The 13,808-nt window shown below is 42.8% G+C and overlaps 1 protein-coding gene across 1 annotated transcript in view; it reads right to left on the bottom strand.

The window, feature by feature from the left end:
• Positions 1 to 13,808, bottom strand: part of CDKAL1 (CDK5 regulatory subunit associated protein 1 like 1) — a 1,931,537-nt gene that overhangs the window by 596,102 nt on the left and 1,321,627 nt on the right. The gene's annotated exons all lie outside the window — the stretch shown is intronic.

Below are 13,808 nucleotides of genomic sequence, written 5' to 3'. Positions count from 1 at the left end.
CACCACTGAAGCTATCGTTGTGGTCATGGACATGAAGAAAAACCGTTGGACATGACATTGGAAGGCCCTCCCAACATGAAGTGTTGCCTTCTCACACCATATGCATTAGCAGCGTCCCCATGACAGAGGTTTTTCCTAATTGTGGCTTTGCTGTGGGGAAAACCAAAATCCACCGAACACCACATGAGGTTGCGGACAGTGCCTCCATCAGTCTACTGTACTGTTAAGGAGGAGTTACGCGAGTTGGCCAGAATCATACAATCTGTTGTCAAGTGCACAAGGCAGAAGTACAACTCAGGTCTCAGAGATCTAAAATCAGTCCCTTAGACAATAAACCACTTCTCCATTTTCCTCATATTCTTGACATCAAAGGCATGAAAGGGTTTGTGATCATGCAAGGATATAACTCTGAGATATGTACATTATGCAGAGAACTATTTTTTTTAATACATTTTTATTGACACTGCAAGAGGCCATTTTTTCGGCTGTTGTGACACTACTACCCTAAAGAAACAGTGGTATACTAAACTATGTCCCCTTCCCTTACCCTACTGTTACCACATTAGTCCTCACCTCGAGATACCAAGAAGTCATCTCTTAAAATCACTGACTACATTACATTTAACTTTCACTACCCCACCAACAGAACACATCTGATAAAACCTATAGAATTTCTCTGGCATCCTTCTTGACCTCTTTACTTCCTGATTGGGTTGCTAAAGGTTTATTGGCCTTTGAAATGACGTTTGCATGACAATGGAGTTGTCTCCGGAAATGTACCAATTATTAAAAAACAATTGACTCTACTTTGCTCGGTGTGTACAGAGATCATAATTTGTTTACTTTTATGCGTGGGAACTTTTTTTCTACACCGAGGTAATCTAGTACTGCGTGAAGGCTTAATTTGTCTACTACGGCAACCTAACTGCTCGTGGCATCAGGCACATTTACCACGGTCCTGTTCCCTCATTTACTTGTTACGAAGATAAAAGAGCGCAGGCTCATCAAAAACAGTGCTGGAAGGGAGGCCGTGCCAAGCTGTCCCATTTCACTGGCATGTCTACAGCACAGGGAGCCAAAGCGGCCCACAACCCACATGTCTACACAGGCTGCCTCTGGCCAAGGTCCGTCAAGTGGCGCTACGCATGCTGTTCTACTGCTGTCGCCACACAGAGGAGCAGCAATATTATGATGAAGTAAGCAGGCTTTGGCCTCGCAGGACGGGCGTACCTGGTCCCTCTTCATTTGTGAGCAAAGACTATCTGGCCTAGAACAGATGGCTGGTAATTTCTTTCTTGAGAGCTGGAGACTCTAATGAGCACGTTAACAAAAAAGAGCTGAAAGGCTGTCGAAGCTGCTTTTTCTGCACCAAAGCTTCTCTTGTATGCCTCAGAGGGTGGCATATAAAAAGGTTTAGATAAAAAATGACCACCCTCTACGACTTCCATGCAAATCAGGCCGGAGCGCCGAGAGGCAACCGGGCAGTAAATGGGTGCTTGCCAGGAAGCTTAGCAGAACCCTACTGAAGGCTGATGATTGACTTCTACGACTCATGGGTCTCCACTGCTTGCCTTCAAACGTGATCTCCTACAAACGTATAGCTTGAAAACTAACTGCAGCAAGGGAACTATGCGGACTACTTCTAACAACAGCTAAGGCAAAGAAGGTCTGTGGTACAGCCAGTACCTGTCACGTCTTTTCTCTTTTGTTTTAATTTGGACTCTGGTGGGACCATCATCCCTAAGGAGGGTGTCACAACTGCTTTTCGTATATCATGTAGTTTACGCTTTGAAGCCAAGCTGGTGGTCTCTTTCGACAGAAATGATTTAACAACAAATCCTCCTCTCACAGCTGCATAGCTTGTAAGGTCTACCCTTAGCGATTTTTACGAAATATTTACTGCAGAACGCCGGAAAAAGCGTGCTTGGAGACCCCAAATCAGAGCTGGCAAAATTCCCATCTTTAAAACTATAACAATGGTTCTTAACTATTCTGAACCACATTAGCTGCCACCATATATTTCCACCTGGAAGGCTGCATTATGCTCAGTACCCTAACATTTTCAGATACTCACATCGTATAAAACGTTTATTTATTTTTCAATCATAACATTACAGAGTTCTTATTTTCTTTTAAGTCGAGTGAATTGTACTACATCATGTTCTCACCAATCTTCTGATGATAAACATTGTGCCCCAGTTAACCAACTGAAAATCAATTTGCTTTGTAAGTTATTGATATCACCGAACCAGACCTTGGGTTGAGAACGTGGCTGAAGAAAATCATACTCACCTGTAACACATCGTCTCTACCATGGGCTTCTTCATTAAATTCATAACCATCAGAATATCTCTGAACATGTGTGTGATCCCAACATACTTGCCCGAGAGAGAATTAACTCCATCCAACCACACAGGGCCGGCTTTAGGACTGGTGTCGCCCTCTGCGATAATTTATTGTGGCGCCCCAACTCCATGACCGCCTCCTCGGTTTCACTCACTACCACCCGGCAATTGTGCCCCTTATCTCTCCACCACTCCCCTTTAACTTACATTCATGTGTTTTAAAGCACTTGTAAAGACTGGCTTTACTAATCCACTCAGCTAGGCACTTAAAATATAGGGGCATATTTAAGAGCCCCTAGCGCTATTCTCATTCCACATTAGTGTCATTTTTTTACGCTAATGTGGCGTTATTAGGCCAAAAGCGCTGTGCCGTATTTACAAAGTGGTGCAATGCATGCATTGTGCCACTTTGCATCCCTTTGCGCTACATTATGCCTGTGCTAGGCATAATGTATGCAAAGGTGGCATTCCCCCATTAAAGAGAGGAGGATGGGGAATGGCGCAAAGAAATCTGACAGATTTCTTTGCGTCATTTGTTTCTGACATTTTTAACGTCTACTCAAAGCAGGCGTTAAAAGGAGGCATCTGTTGGTTATAATGGGCCTCTGGGTGCTCTGCAGGATTAGCAGCACATTTTTTTACGCTAATCCTGCAAAGCACCAGACGAGCATAAAAAATTCTGACACTAGTCCCCTAACTGCCGCCATGTTGCACCGTATTTAAAATTCAGTGCACACATGGTTGCATTAGGGGAGCGCTAAGGGGTGTAAGAAAAGTGGTGCAGCACTGTGTGCAGCGCCACTTTTTTCAAATACGCCCAATAGAGGCATATTTAAGAGCCCCTAGTGCCATTCTAACGCCACATTAGTGTAATTTTTTTAAGCGAATGTGGCGTTAGGAGGTCAAAAACTCTGCACCATGTTTACAAAGTGGCACAATGCATGCATTGTGCCTCTTTGTAACCCTTTGCGCTACATTATGCCTGCACCAGGCATAATGTATGCAAAGGGGGGCATCCCCCAGTTAGGGGGGCCAAAAAATGGGCCAAATAAATCTGACAGATTTCTTTGCCTCATTTATTTCTGACATTTTTAACACCTGCTCAGAGCAGGCGTTAAAAGGAGGCGTCAGTTGGTTATAATGGGCCTCTGTGTGCTTTGCAGGATTAGCAGCACATTTTTTTACGCTAATCCTGCAAAGCGCCGGGCTAGCGTAAAAAATTCTGACACCAGTCCCCTAACTACCACCATGTTGCGCCATATTTTAATTACAGCGCACACATGGTTGCTCTAGGGGAGCACTATGGGGTGCAAGAAAAGTGCTGCAGCACTGTGTGCAGTTCAACTTTTTTCAAATATGCCCCATAGAGGCATATTTAAGAGCCCCTAGTGCCATTCTAACGCCACATTATTGTCATTGTTTTACGCTAATGTGGCGTTAGGAGGCCAAAAACGCTGTACCATATTTACAAAGTGGCGCAATGCATGCATTGCGCCACTTTGTAACCCTTTACGCTACATTATGCCTGCACCAGGCATAATGTATGCAAAGGGGGCATCCCCCGTTTGGCAGGGGCAAAAAAAATGACGGAAAGAAAGCGGTCAGATTTTTTTACGTCATTTTATTCCGGCACTTTTAACGCCTGCTTAGAGCAGGCATTAAAAGGAGGCTTCCATTGGTTACAATGGGCCTCTCGGTGCTTTGCAAGATTAGCATCAACATTTTTGCCACTAATCCTGCAAAGCACCGGACTAGCGTAAAAGATTCTGACGCTAGTCCCCTAACTACCACCATGGCGCACCATATTTTAAATACGACGCACACATGGTGGCATTAGGGGGTGTTAAGGGGTGCAAGAAAAGTGGTGCTGACCTGTATGCAGCGCCACTTTCCTTAAATATAAGAATATAAGTTCTGTTTTTTGCAGCAGGCATATTAACCCTCTATGCTACTTTATGTTGAGTCAAAGCTGCCACTAGGCAACACTCCGATCCCGCTCTTTAGCAGGAACATTAATTACAAGAGGAATCTTAACATTTTAATTGTTTCTTGAAGGCTAAACGCACAAGGCACTTTTCAGCAGATGCTTTTAAATCGCAAGTTTCGTAAGCAATTGCTAAGCACAGCGCCTCCTGAGGTCAGCTCCCGGTGCGGTCGCACCACTCGCACCGCTCAAAAGCCGGCCCTGCAACCATAAACAAATACAATCCAGAAGTAAGATTTTTTCCCATTTAATTTAAAGTAACAAACAAAATGCTTAAAAAGAGCTAGAAAAAATACACTGAGCTGTGATACTGTTTAAACTTATTTTGTGCTTTATCGCCACTCTAAATGTAAAATAAATCCAATCAAATGTAACAGAAGTAAGAAGACCTTAAAAACCCTACTTCCACCAGTCGTGGTGTTCATCACATCGAAGAGTAACTGCTGGAGCAATGTTCTTGTTGGTGAAAACACAATGTTTAAAGAAATGAAGAGATTTACTTTTGAGAATGTCCAGACTCTGCCTCCTAAAAGTATAAAAGCACTAAAGCTTCGCCAGGGATTATTACAGTACGTAGAAGACTGTGTTAACACAAATGAGTTAATTAGAAATTAATGAATGTTTGTGTGTTCTGAATAATGAATTTGGTAGAGAATGAATAACGTAGAAAATAAATGCGCACGTTTGAAATTGTGACCTTGGAGAATGGCCACCAATATTTACGAATTGTACTAAATGAGTGATTAACATACATGAAATAAAAAAAACGTATTAGATTACTGTAGTAATATGTCATATTGAGAGTTACAACCTATGTTCTGTATAATTGTAGGCCTTAACTTAGCGAGTCTCTTGGCCTAGTCTTGCCAGGCCTCATGCAGAAAGCTTCATTTCTTAACGTTTAATTGAAAATGCTGACAAAATGATCTGACTGAACTGTTCATTGTTTTAATAAAATGCTTAACTGGAGCTTCTATGGGAACCGACGGACAGGAGATAATGACTCCTGAAAGTATCGAAAAGAGTGTAATGTGTGCTAGATGTACTTTCTCAGGACTCGAACAATGAAGACACTGACTGGAGAAGAAGATGCAACATTTTTGATATCTGACGAGCCGGATGATGAGAACATCGTAAAGCGTTCAACGACATGTGAACTGTGAAATATTAGAATTCATATATTTGGTGCATAGACATTATTGGTTAAGATAATAACGTATGACTAATTGACCAATTGGAAATTGGGAGATAGTCTGGGTGACTTTGATATAACAACGTGACAGAGGGAAAAGACTTCAGACCTTATTTCGATTTTGCGATGAAAGATTAAGAAAGGAGATTCGAGATTCTGTTATTGAGCTCATACTCTCTGAGAGCCTGATGGAATGCTGATCGACTGATGACGAAGACTGACTCTGTTGCTGACCCATCCCGTGGATAGGTAGATATGACAATGTGACCGAAATGCAATTTTGTGCCTTTTCTTTCTAGGTACCAACTGCGCTGCTCAAATAGTGTTCATAGCTAGATGTCTTTCCTAATTTCTTGTTACTAAATTGTTTTACATGAAGTCCCACATGCTGATGCTAATCTGGGTTAGATGAGGTTTCCCTACATGACATTGATATATTACAGAGATAAATGGTTGACGGACTGTTTTGCTGAACTTCATGACCAGAAACGACTTATTGCCTTTGATTCTTTTATTGACCTGTGCCAATGCTTTAGAATGAACTCTGATGCAAGTTTTGATTAGTTTATGTTATTGGCGTCTTCTCATATATTGATGCTGAGTTTTATTTAAATTGAATCACATTGAAATTAATTTCATGACTTAGTATTGTAATCAATAGGGAAATAAAATTACAAAAACGTATATTGAGGTGTGGTTATTCAAGGCTGAAAGGCCACGGTATGATGCTTATTGCTTTTAATTACTATTGATTGATGCTTTGCCTAACGGTTATTGAATTTTGTGCATTGATTATTGAGAACATTGGTCACTCCATGACTGGGATACTCCAGGCGAATGAAAAGATTCATCGACCTATACGGGTCACCTTGTAAGTTTACTTCTTAAGGACCGACGCGCTAACAACTGTAAAATCATTGCTTTTTTGTTAAAACCATTTGCACACGAGAAGAGAGACAAGCAGGATTTCCAATCCTTCAGATTTCTGATCCACTGGAAGAAATCACATCTGCAACCACTACAGGATTGCCAGTTTGTTGGTGAAGGCATTCGCACAACTGTGGGCACAGTATTCCTGCCAACAGACACAATCCTCATGATTCACACGTGCTGTAGAAGCATTCAGTTACTGTGAGGGAATGGCTCAGGGTGCCGGGAAGATGGCAGTCACCACTGAAGGTTCTCTGTGCTGGGCTGCATCTAAATCCTCTGCTCAAATGAATCCCGCATCACTGGAACCCTTCTTGAAGAACAGATTAAAATTGTCATGGGACATCAGAATGTCCTTAGCGTGCAGGGCAGAGGATGCTGTCCTCCAGAAAACAATCTTCCTTTCCTCTTCAAACTTGTTTCGGACAACGTACGCCAGTCACCTGTGGTAGGAGGCTAAACTTTGAGGGAAGTTAATACATAGATAGTCCACAAGCAAATTCATCTAGTCTTCCAATTAATGGGTTTTGTCAGCTGTTTTCCAAACACTTTATACCAGCAAGTCGCTAGTGTTTTTAAGATCAAGCAGGAGGCAAAATTATATGTGAACCTGCCGGAGAACATTCTACAAGATGTATCTAGGACACCCCTGCTCATAGGAGAAATCCAGACGCCTGTCATTGCGCAATAGCATAACTGCCCAGGATATAGGATATGAGTAAATAATCTAAATGGAGTTCAATATCCTCAATTTCCACAGGAGGAGTACCCTGGATTTTACTTCTTGCACTGGCTGGTCGGATGCCAGGAGATGTAGAAACTACAGGTACTGCATGATCTACCAGAGATGATAATGTTAGATGTGTTGTGGAATAAAGACAGCTGGCTTCAGATGATTCTTATTTTGTGTATTACGAATCTTGAAGCAGAGATTGGTGGTATGAAACCATCCAAATTCAGTGCTGACAGCACACCAAGCGATGACCATTATGTACTACCATGTCTCAGTGATTAACAGTGAGTACAGGGCAGTCAGTGCTGTGGGAGGCAAAATGCTCTGTTATGAAAAGTACCTTTCAACAACTTGCACTTCTACCATGCTCTGCTTATGACATCACAAATTACATCACTCGTGACATGTCCTGTAACAATATATGAAATCACTGATCACATCTCAAATGACATCAATGATGAGATTAATGTTGTGTCTGACATATTCACCTAACTATAATATCACTTTAACAAACAAGTTACATACTTTCGGTAAAGTCTTATCTGTAGACACACAGACTAGCCACAGAATCCTTATCTTAGAATTCTCTCCAGGCACCAGACCGGATCTAGAAAAAAAAAAAAATCTTCAGCAGTACCTCTGGATGTCGGTATAAGGTGTCATGCGACTCCGTATCTATGTCATCCTCCAGAAATGACATAGACAGGTTCACTATAATCCTCTACCGATGTGCTGAAGTCAGTTTCTTCTGTGACTAGAATCTGTACAATAACACAGAGCCACTATAGAAACTGGCAAGGGAACAGTGTATCAACAAGACAGGTAGATGTAAATTTGATTTACAACTACTAAATTGAAAAGCATGGCAATAGAATGCCAAGAAAGCAAGACTGAGGTAAGATAAAATGATTTGCAGAGCTGGGAGGATGGGTGGGTCAATAAGGAATCTGCAGTTAGTCTATGTCTCTACCAGATAAAGTGTTACCAGAGGTGAATTAGCTGCAGAGTCCTTACCCTGGAATTAGATACCAAAGCAATATCAACACAGGAGGATGGTCTGCAAATAAATCTTGCATATAAACAACCGGCCTAACTGAAGGAGTAGTAGACCAGACATGAGCGAGACAAAGGTGAGAAAACGCATTCACCTCACCAGAAGAGCAGTGGACAACCCTCAGAATATTTTTAAAAATATGAAACACCATGGGAGGCAGAGCATATGGCAATGAAAATGAATCTGCTGGTAGAGAACAACAACAGGAAAATAATATGAAGTGTGCCAAAGTAGGCGCTTGAACTGAAGAGCGGAGGAGCAAGGTGAAAAAGTGCCCCAACAGTCACTGAGACAATAGGAAAGGTACACCCATCCAGGGGTTACCCTAGAGGATATTAAACAAGGGAATGTGATGCATGAATGCTGCTTCCACCAGGATGTAGAGTTAAAACCTGCAAGAAGCAGGAAGCTTAACAGTGGTAGGGAGAGTAACTGAAAAGACAGAATGTACATCTCCAGGAACACCAAAGGGGAAACCTGAAGAGAGGTGTAACAGAACTGTGAGACACATAGAGCCAGTGGACAGAAAAAAGACAAAAGGTATCCAATATGTATGACACACAATGGTTAAATGAGGAGGTCTGGAAGATACATGCCCAGACATCCATATGCACAGATATACATGTAAAGACATGGATGTGTCCATACGTATGTTGTATATAGATATGCATAGGGCCAGGTTGACACATATGCAGAAATAAAAATAGAGACAGACCTATTAAACAGAAATGATACATTACATGCCTATATTTATATTATAAAGAGGAACAAAGAAAGAAAAGTGTTGCACAACAATACAGGAGTAAAAGAAAAGAGGATAGAGAGAGAGGGAGAGAGAGAAAGAGAGAAACCCTCAAGAAAGAAAAGCCAGTCAATCAGGAAAATCAATGCTAGCGGACTAAAGGTTAAGAGGTTGGTAAAACCACCTGCTAATAGAAACGAACAGAATCCTTGTGGTACATGAGGCAGACAAATGCCATGTGAAACGATGCCAACCATTGAAAGGGTAAGACAATGGCAATGACAATCCAGCAGGCAGAAAAAGGTTGCTGATGAAAGGAATGAAGGAAAAAATGGCAGAATCCCAGAGGGACAACCAGTGTATAAGAAAGCGATCCAATATGTTGACCCAATAATGAAATATTCTGAAATATATGGTATATTTGACTTTGACCCCCAGAATGGAATTCGGACATAGGACCTGCAGAAGTCTGCAAGGCCAAATGTGAATGCCTATATTCGTCAACAGCAGTCCTAAACACAAAAGCAATACTACGTTAGGAAGGAGTAAATGTCTGACAGAAGGAAGAAATATGACTACCTTTTTGCAGCTGACATAGAAAGGATTAAGCATATTCTAGGATTGGAAGCCAACACATGAAATGCCTGAATATATTGGTCAAAAAGATGACTGAGGACACACACAGAAGGGGGAAGAATTCTAGGAAGGGAACAAAACCCCTAATGGGACAGGAACGCAAAGACAAGAACCCATTTGCAAATGGATGATGCCCCAAAGCTACAAGAGCAGGGCAGGAAGAAACAATATATAGGTACATGAACAGCATGGAAAGATTAGCAAAGTGTTGCTCCATCGGCAGGATGGAACCCTCGTCCTGGCCACTGTGTCCCCATGAGTATATGTGTAATTAAGTGGACTGCCTCCATGACCAGATTGGTCAGAAGGAGGGCGAGGATGTCCATCAAGAAGAAGAAAGATGAATATGGCACCAGGCCAGACAAGAGAACATGTGAAATCAAATCAAAGTTTTGAAAATAGTGTTCTATTATAAGGGCGACAGATTAAGCTCCCCACGTCGCGTATAACAGACAGAAGAGGGGCACTTGGAATCCAAGAGGTACCAACATCCCCAACAAAAGCAGACCATGGAAAAGGGGCAGAAATACCATCTCCCACTGCATCAATGGGATAGGACATCTGTAAATAACAGCAGTAGAATCCTTATTGACCCAAGGAACTATACGACTCCGGGAAGAAGTACTTAGCAAGGTTCAAGTAGGGAATAGGTAATTATAAAAGAATTGCTAATAGCCTGCACCAATTGCTCTGAAGAGCAGGAACTGAAAACAACTCTAACCTAAGAACCTCATAGAAAGCACAATCTCCTAGGAGACCTGCTTAAAATCCAACAGAAAACCCCCTTTTTGGAAGTATTAGACCCAAACGGGGTCAAACGAATAATGAAACCTGTCCACCATAGTGGTAAATAGAAACACAACACCAGCAACGCAGGAACACCATCTTGATTACGTGATAAGAAGAAAAGTGCCTGCGAGGAGCAGGAACACCACATCAGGTGTTGCAACATATACAAGAAGCACACCACCATAAGGGCAGTAGAAAAAAGTGCAATGGGAAAATAAAACTGCCTTTGAACAAATGAACCAAGCCAGAAGAAGACTCTGTACCATGAAGAGGCCTTAAGACCAAGTTCTACCATGAGCATCTATAAAGCGGCGTAAAGCCGAGTCAGCATACGCTAAAAGATGCCTGCACAGCTTCTGAGAAATTGGAGGAACGTAACCATGCCCTTCATGGCAGCGCTACCGAAGAAGCCATAATCCTTCTAACAGAATTTGTGGTGTCCATGCCACATCTGGTACTAAGCTAGGCAGCCTGCTGACCATCCTGTACAAAAAGCATTATGACATTTCTAGTCTCCTCAGGCAGAGAAGGTGAAATGCGCTCTACTGAGTTCCACAAAACATGGGACAAGCAAACAAGGACACAGGAAGTACTGACTGAACACAAGGCAGAACTTGATGAAGCGAAAGTCCGTCTACCAAAAGCGTCCAGCTGTCTGGCTTCTCGCCCGGTCGAGACAGGAGGAACCTGTGTAACCTGCTTTTGCATTTCTCTTTCGATCCGCACTGGAAGCTGAGCTTCGAGCGCCGAGGGGTAGGCCTCTGATGAGGTCAGTGCACGATCGCGCGCTGACTTCATCAGATGCCACTGGGGGGTGGGAAGGGTGTTTGGAAGGGAAAGCAATTCCCCTTCCATCCCTGCCCAGGGGAGGGGGGTGCGAGGCCCCTCGGGGGAGCACCAGCGCTTCCCCCGAGGGCCTCTACTTGGACGAAACTGTTACGTCCTGAGCACCCGAGCAGTGCTGCCCAGGATGTAACCGTTACGTCCAGGGCACCCGAGGGATTATATATATATATTTTATTTTTTTGGGTTATTTGTTTTTATTTTTATGAAGAAGGGAGGTTTGTGGTTAGGTTACAATGTTCAGAGAGTATTTACCTAGCTTGTAAGTGTTTACCTAGCTTACTCTGTGTAGCGTACTTACTTACTGCTTTATCCACTCTAGCATGAAGTCCTTTGAATACAATTCTATGTTCTATGGTGCATTGTGCTTCAGTAGTTACCTGGTTTCCTCAGTTTGTGGATGTTTCAATAACCTGTGTTACAACCTGTGCTCTTGATTCCTGTACTTACCATAATTAATTCAACCATTTCGTGCATCACTTTTTTGTTTTTCTAAGTGAACAACTGTACTGGACAGCACAACGGTTCACACTCATCCAGAGACAAGGTAACTTTAATGGTTACATTAGGGTAAGAACATTCACGGTCTTGGTTTGGGCACACTTAGGAGATTATGGCTGTATATCACAATGGCTGGGATCTTATGTAATTGCTGCGCAGTCTGTTAAAATCAGAGTTAAGGTAGTCCAAATGATTGACTCACCTGCAGAATTTATTTCCCAATCTGAAGAACTTGTCGTAAGCCACTTTACAACAATGGAAAGTTGGAAGCCCTTGTAAAGACTATGGTACGATAGGGTATAGTACAGACTGGTAGAATCAATTGCCATCTGCAAAGGGCTATGTATTTTTCTCTATCTTGAAGTATAGGAAGAAACTGGAGTAGACAACTCTGTTCTCTTTACTAGTATTCAGTGCTAACATGTTAACTGAATTTTACTACATTAAAATGTTCCTAAGAGAATTTACTGAAGGAAAGCCACTGTCTTACATTCCCCACCTGTGGTTTCCCCAGTATGAAATAATATTGATAGTTTTGAAATATCCTTTATGCAGGTCGATGATCCATCTCCCAGACCCCCTTACCTTTTAATTTTTCCTGGCGACAGACTGGATCTGAAAACATTTGCTTGAGCAATACCCTGTGTGCGCCGTCAGGTGGCTCTGTTCATAGCATTGGCGGCATCTGATGTGACGTCACAGTCACCTATATAGGTGCCGCCCAGGAGCGTGGATGTCAGGAACACAGAGCCACAAAATGAACTGACTATTGTTTGTCCAATCTAACGCCCTGAAAGGGAACACCCTAACATTAGCAAAGGAGTCTGCAGGGCAGGGAGGCATGGGTGGGTGTAAGGAATCTGCAGCTCTATATAGTCTCTACAAGATAATGTGTTACCCAAGGTAAGTACCTTGTTCATCTGATAGAGACCTCTAGCTGCAGATTCCTTACCTCTGAATGCCATCCTGGGCTGCGGACACATTTTCTACACTAAGAAGTCCTGCACAACCGAACCGGAGAAATGTCCGACTCTGTGGACCTGTGTAGGCAGTAGTGTTTCACAAACGTGTGCAGTGATGACCACGTTGTTGCCTGACAAATATCTAGGACTGGACCACCGCATGCTAACACTGTGGTCGCAGCTTTACCCCTGGTGGAATGGGCCCTTTGGAGGCTGCTTCTTGGTCTGTGGATAGCAGATTTTTATACAGAGAATGACCCAGCAGGAAATAGTTCATTTTTATACTTAGTGCTTTTCTTTCAACAAAAGATATCTGATATTTATTCAGCTTTTTCGGGTAATCTCCGTCAACCCTCTGATTCTATAGGTCAGCATATCTCACATCGCATTTCCTTTTCCCAATCCCCCCCACCTAACGAGGACTCGGTCTCCAATTTACTATTCACTCTGAAATTCAGGCTCCCTGCTTGACCCAGTCTTCCCCCCCGCCCCACCAAATGTTCTGGTCCTGGATGCCTCCACTATAGTACCAGTCTTCACTGATTTTTTGAACTCCTCACTTTCATCGCTCCGGATCAGTGGAAGCATGCCATAGTTAAACCTTTTCCGAAAAAACCCACATCTCGATGCAGCCCTTCTTAATAACTACAGGCCTATCTCCCTGCTGCCAGTAGTATCCAAAATAATTGAAAAGCATTTCACCTCCCAACTTTCAAGTTTTCTTGAAGATAATAACATCCTCCATCCCACTCAAATGGGCTTCAGACCCCTGCACAGCACAGAATCTGCTATGATTGCGGTCACAGAAGAGGACAGAAGATGTCTCGACGAGGGGGGTTGCGACGGCTATTATTCTTCTCGACCTTAGTGCTGCCTTCGACACAGTCGATCATGATACACTACTTCTTGAATGATGGCGGTCGGAATTACAGGGGGTGCTCTGAAATGGCTCTCCTCATTTTTGGAGGGGAGATCGTTTCAGGTATTGGACCGGTCTTTTTTTTCTAGTCATGTCTTGAACAACTGTGGGGTTCTTCAGGGCTCCTCTCTTAGTTCTACGCTATTTAACATTTACATGTCCCCACTGGCAGAGATCG

Source organism: Pleurodeles waltl, chromosome 2_1 (genome assembly GCF_031143425.1).
Source record: "Pleurodeles waltl isolate 20211129_DDA chromosome 2_1, aPleWal1.hap1.20221129, whole genome shotgun sequence".
Classification (NCBI taxonomy): Eukaryota; Metazoa; Chordata; class Amphibia; order Caudata; family Salamandridae; genus Pleurodeles; species Pleurodeles waltl.
The sequence above is the reverse complement of the archived record's forward strand: the minus strand, read 5'-3'. Positions and strand labels throughout refer to the sequence as shown.